This window comes from Vipera ursinii (genome assembly GCF_947247035.1).
Source record: "Vipera ursinii genome assembly, chromosome: 1".
Taxonomy (NCBI): Eukaryota; Metazoa; Chordata; class Lepidosauria; order Squamata; family Viperidae; genus Vipera; species Vipera ursinii.
The window spans coordinates 17,099,128-17,105,127 of NC_139512.1; the positions used below are offsets into that span (position 1 = coordinate 17,099,128).

Genomic DNA, 6,000 nt, shown 5'->3' on the forward strand with positions numbered 1-6,000 from the left:
ATGAGCCATCTGTGTGCTGCAGCTGCCAAAAAAGCCAACACAGTGCTAGGCTGCATTAACAGAGGGACAGAATCAAGATCACGTGAAGTACTAATACCACTTTACAATGCTTTGGTAAGGCCACACCTGGAATACTGCATCCAGTTTTGGTCTCCACAATGTAAGAAAATTGTTGAGACTTTTGGAAAGAGTGCAGAGAAGAGCAACAAAGATGATCAGGGGACTGGAGGCTAAAATATACAAGGAACGGTTGCTGGAATTGGGTATGTGTAGTTTAAAGAAGAGAAGGACGAGGGGGGACATGACAGCTGTGTTCCAATATTTGAAGGGCTGCCACAAAGAAGAGAAGGGGATCAAACTGTTCTCCAAAGCGCCTGAAGGCAGGACGAGAAGGCAGGCTCTCCTCTTTTGTGAGGTATCGAAGGGCTGACCAATGACCTCTCCTGTGGTGCGCTTGCGTTGCGTTTTCAAGACGAGAGGAGCGGGACAAATTTGGGGATTATGGATTCGCTGAGTGATTCCTATTCTTCATTGCTGGATGAAAGAGGGCACAGTGGTGCTGATGATATTTGTCGCAGTCAGGATAATAGCATCTGTCCTGGGTGTGCAGAAAAAGTGGCACCAAAGCCAATGAGAATTCCGCTGTCTCAGGTGGAGGATGAAGGAAGTGACAATGGCAGAAACACGTCCACCAGTCTGGAGAAATTTCCTTTAGATCCACTGAAATCTGCTTTTGATGAGACTTGGAGAAGCACGCCTTCCCCTCAGGTAAAGAAGTCATTCTCTTCTTTGACTGACAAATTATCGGCAAGCTGTGGAAATAGTGATCCAAGGTTCCACGGAGTGGATGTCTCTACTTTGGCATTTAATTCAAATACAATTTTTGGAGACAACCTTTGGAATGTGCCACAGAATTCCAGGAGTCGCTCACTATCTATCCTGGATAACAATTATCCTGTCCAGCAATGTGAGGAAACTGCAAGACCACACAGGGATAGTGGACATCTGACTAAGAGGAAAAAAAATGTAAAACAGGCTTTCCTGCTATATTTGGGAACAACTTAAGACACAGAAGTCTCAGACATTGATAAGCTGCAGCTGACCAAAGAAACAGGGTCTCTTGTTAAGGAGAATCTTGAAATCAGTCATGTTGGTGAACTTACTGCACTGAGCACCAAGGGTGAAAGCTGTATAAAGATCAAAGCCAAGGAAACGAAAATCCTGGAAAATGATAATGCTGAGACAAAGAACACAATGTTTTTTATCAGCTTGAATAATGGTAACAATCAAAGACCGGATGTTGCAGTGTCAAAAACCCGTGAACTGAACAGTAGTAAGATAAAACTTCCTAAGTCTGCCTGTCATGTGGGAAACTCAGATCATGACAGGAAGGAGAAATGCAGTTCCCAACACTTAGGCCAGACAACAAGAAAGAGAAGAACCTTTGTGGTAGAGCCAAATGTAAATAATTACACAACTCAAGAAATTGAAAAAGGAATATTCTTGGAAAAAATGAAGCATTTGGGAAATCGATCCCAATGTTCGGAGTCTAGATCCTTAAGCAATGAAATTCAGCAAAATGAGAAAAGCTGTAGTTATAGTACAACATGCCTTAATCAAACCAAAAATTGTAGAAGAACCATTGTGCTAGATCCAGGGCCTTCCAAGGATACGAACAGTTACATTTCTCATCATGATATTAAAAAAAAAGACAGACTGGGAAAACTTAGATAGTTTAGGAAGAGTCTAATTCATTAAACATTGTGAACACAGAACATTCGGTGGGTTTCCAGAAGCAAGTTCCTAGTCAAGAAGCCATTTCAGGACTGAACGTAAAGCGTAAATCAAAGAGGAAGGTGCATGAAAGTAGTGGATCCCATAGATTAAGTGAGATGGAAGAACAGAGTTTAGATAATATAGATAATGAACTTCCACAATCAGAAATTAAAAAGAAAAAGCATGGGAATAAAACAATTAATTTTGATAGGGATATCCTACAGAAAGAACATCCCAGTGCCAATGCTGATGTGTTTGATTTGAATGAGGAACCTCAAAAAGTCAGTAAAAAAGGGAGAAGAAAATCATAATGTACTTTCACTTTCTTTGGGTGATGAAGATAACTTTTTTGAAGGAAGTAACAGCTCAGTCAAAAAGAACTGGGAAACCTCAAACAGTTGTTCTTTAACTAAAAAAAAGTAGCCATTTAGAGAAGGCAAACTGGACGACCATCAGGAATGAGGCAAAAATGCCAAAATCTACCAAGAAAACATGCATTGTAAATGGTTTGGGTAACGACGGCACTCATGCTGAGCCATTCCTTCAAGGTCCGGAGGAATGTGAAATCACTCAAACCAATCAGACAAAATGGAGTTTTCTCCAAGTTACAGACTGCAGTGCTTTATAATATAATGATAATAATAAAGTTGGAAGGGACCTTGGAGGTCATCTAGTCCAACCCCCTGCTCAGGCAGGAAACCCTATACCATTTCAGACAAGTGGCTGTCCAGTCTCTTCTTTAAAACTTCCAGTGTTGGAGCATTCACCGCTTCTGGAGGCAGGTTGTTCCACTGGTTAGTTGTTCTCACTGTCAGGAAGTTTCTCCTTAGTTCTAGGTTGCTCCTCTCCTTGACTAGTTTCCATCCGTTGCTTCTTGTCCTGCTTTCAGGTGCTTTGGAGAATAGCTTGACTCCCTCTTCTTTGGGGCAGCCCCTGAGATATTGGGACACTGCTATCAAGTCCCCGCTCATCCTTCTCTTCATTAAACTGGACATACCCAATTCCAGCAACCGTTCCCTATATGTTTTAGCCTCCAGTCCCCCAATCATCTTTGTTGCTCTTCTCTGCGCTCTTTCTAGAGTCTCGACATCTTTTTTACATCGTGGTGACCAAAACTGGATGCAGTATTCCAGGTGTGGCCTTACCAAGGCATTGTAAAGTGGTATTAACACTTCACGTGATCTTGATTCTATCCCTCTGTTAATGCAGCCTAGCACTGTGTTGGCTTTTTTGGCAGCCGCAACACACTGCTGGCTCATATTGAAGTGATTGTCCACTAGGACTCCGAGATCCCTCTCACAGTTACTACTATTGAGCAAGGTACCACCTATACTATACCTGTGCATTTGATTTTTCCTGCCTAAATGTAGAACCTTACTTTTTTCACCATTGAATTTCATTTTGTTAGATAGTGCCCAGTGTTCGAGTCTGTCCAGATCCTTCTGTATCTTAAGCCTATCTTCTGGAGTGTTGGCTATTCCTGCCAGCTTGGTGTCATCTGCAAATTTGATGAGTTCCCCATCTATCCCCTCATCCAAATAGTTGATGAAGATGTTGAAGAGCACTGGGCCTAGAACAGAGTCCTGGGGCACCCCACTACACACTTCCTTCCATGTAGATGCAGTTCCATTGAGGACCACACGCTGAGTACGGCCTGTCAGCCAGCTACAAATCCATCTGGTGATGATGCTATCTAACCCACATTTTTCTATCTTATCAAGTAGTAGGTTGTGATCTACTTTATCAAATGCCTTACTGAAATCCAAGTAAATTATATCTACAGCATTCCTCTGATCCACTAATTTTGTCACTTGGTCAAAGAATGTAATAAGATTTGTCTGGCACGATCTGTTTTTGACAAACCCATGTTGGCTTTTAGTGATAACTTTGTTCGCATCAAGGTGTTCGCTGATTTGTTATTTGATTATCTTTTCCAGAATCTTCCCAGGTATTGAGGTCAGGCTGATAGGTCTGTAGTTTCCTGGATCTATTTTTCCCCCTTTTTTTGAAGATGGGAACTACATCAGCTCTCTTCCAGTCCTCTGGTAGTTCCCTAGTGCTCCAGGATCTATGAAAAATATAGTTCAGTGGTTCTGAGATCATGTCTGCCAGTTCCTTGAGAACCTTGGGGTGTAATCCATCTGGTCCTGGTGATTTGAACTCGTCTAGGCTGGACAGGTGCTCACTTACCATTTTCTTGCCTACCTTAACTTGCGTTTCTATTCTGTTTTTTATGGCACTATTTTTGATAGGTTGGTCTGTTATTTCCCTTTGTGTAAAGACAGATGCAAAAAAACGAGTTAAATAGTTCTGCTTTCTGCCTGTTGCTTGTCACCTTCTCGCCATTTTCCCCCACTAATGGACCAATCATTTCCTTAACTTTTTTCTTGTTTCTTATATGTTGAAAGAAGCTTTTTTTTATTTTTGACTTTGGTCACAAGCCTTAGTTCATTTTGAGCCTTAGCTTCCCTCACTCCATCTTTGCAGGCACGGCCTGTTTGCTGATATTCTGCCTTAGTTATGTGCCCCTCTTTCCACTTCCTATACTTGTCCTTTTTATCTTTCAGTTTATCAGAGAGTTCTTTATGCAGCCATGCTGGTTTCTTTTGAAAGCTGTTATTTTTCTTCTTTGTTGGTATTGTACTAGACTGGGCCTTTATTATCTCACTTTTCAAAATTTCCCAAGCTTCTTGAGTTGTTTTCCCCTTTAGGATTCTCATCCATGGAATTCTTCCCATGGTCTCTCTAAGTTTATTGAAATTAGCTCTTTTAAAGTCCAAGACTCTAGTTTGGCTGTGTTCTATTGCTTGTGCCTCCAGAATGTTGAATTCCAATATTGCATGATCACTTCCCCCCAAGGTTCCTGTGGCTTCGACACCTTCTATCATTTCATCTCTGTTAGTGAGAATTAAATCCAATATGGCTAATCCCTTAATTCCCTTCTCTACTTTTTGGGAGAGAAAGTTGTCTGCTAGGTTTGACAGGAATCTGTTAGATCTTCCACTTGGTGCAGAATTTGTCTCCCAGTTGATGTCAGGGTAATTAAAGTCCCCCATTACTATTGTGTTGCGCTTCCTACATACCTTAGTTAGCTGACTAGCAAAAAGTTCATCTATTTCCTCTGTTTGGTTGGGCGGCCTATAGTATACACCTATGGCAATGTCATTTTCCCCCCTTTTCCCCTTTTTGCAAAAGCCAATTGTGGATATTAGGTTTAGGTTTTAGGTTTTATTTAATTTATATACCGCCCTTCTCCCTGGGGACTCAGGGCGGTTCACAGGGCATATATAATTACGATACAAAAGTTAAAATAAGATTAAACCAATGCCCAAATAAAAACAATAATACAATAATAAAAACAACTATTTTAAAAACCCATATTCCCCCATCAGGCCAGACCAGCTAATTCGAATAAATGGGTCTTCAGGCCGCGACGGAAGGTTCGGAGGTCTGATGTCATCCGGAGCTCCACCGGCAGTTGATTCCAAAGTGCCGGGGCGCCCACAGAGAAGGCCCTCCCCCTGGGGGCCACCAGTCGGCATTCTCTGACCGGAGGCACCCTGAGGAGGCCCTCTCTGTGGGAACGCACAGGGCGGAGGGGAGTTGACGCCGGCAGCAGGTGGTCCCTGAGGTAACCCGGACCCATGCCATGTAAGGACTTGAAGATCATAACCAAGACCTTGAACCTCACCCGGAAGACAACTGGTAGCCAATGCAGCTCGCGGAGCAAAGGTGTAACATGGGAGTACCGGGAAACTCCCAAGACAACTCTCGCGGCCGCATTCTGTACCAGTTGGAGCCTCCGAGTGGTCTTCAAGGGAAGCCCCATGTAGAGAGCATTACAGTAGTCAAGGCGAGAGGTCACGAGCGCATGAGTGACCGTGCACAGGGACCTTGTCTCTAAATCCCGATTCTCCTTCAGATTCTCCTTCTAAAAACTCTTGGTATGTTGAAGTCCAGGAAAGTCCAGTTTGTGCTTTGTCAACAATCGCAGCTGTCTTCAAGGAAAACACTATTTCTGCAAGAGAAGGGAAGGATCCCAGGAAAGTCCAGAATGTGCTTTGTCAACAATCGCAGCTGTCTTCAAGGAAAACACTATTTCTGCAAGAGAAGGGAAGGATCCCAGGAAAGTCCAGTTTGTGCTTTGTCAACAATCGCAGCTGTCTTCAAGGAAAACACTATTTCTGCAAGAGAAGGGAAGGATCCCAGGAAAGTCCAGAATGT

General features: G+C 42.9%; 1 protein-coding gene and 1 pseudogene across 2 annotated transcripts in view; one reads left to right on the top strand and one right to left on the bottom strand.

The window, feature by feature from the left end:
* The window catches only part of KCNN1 (potassium calcium-activated channel subfamily N member 1), a 34,475-nt gene extending 28,695 nt beyond the window's left edge, over window positions 1-5,780 (bottom strand). The window contains exon 1 of the mRNA XM_083350363.1: window positions 5,670-5,780. The gene's annotated coding sequence lies outside the window, so the exon portion shown is untranslated. The remainder of the gene's footprint in view (window positions 1-5,669) is intronic.
* LOC310633950 lies at window positions 502-2,404 on the top strand (annotated as a pseudogene). The gene has a single exon. The product of its transcript is annotated as an uncharacterized misc_RNA (transcript).
* Window positions 5,781-6,000: the final 220 nt, after the last annotated feature.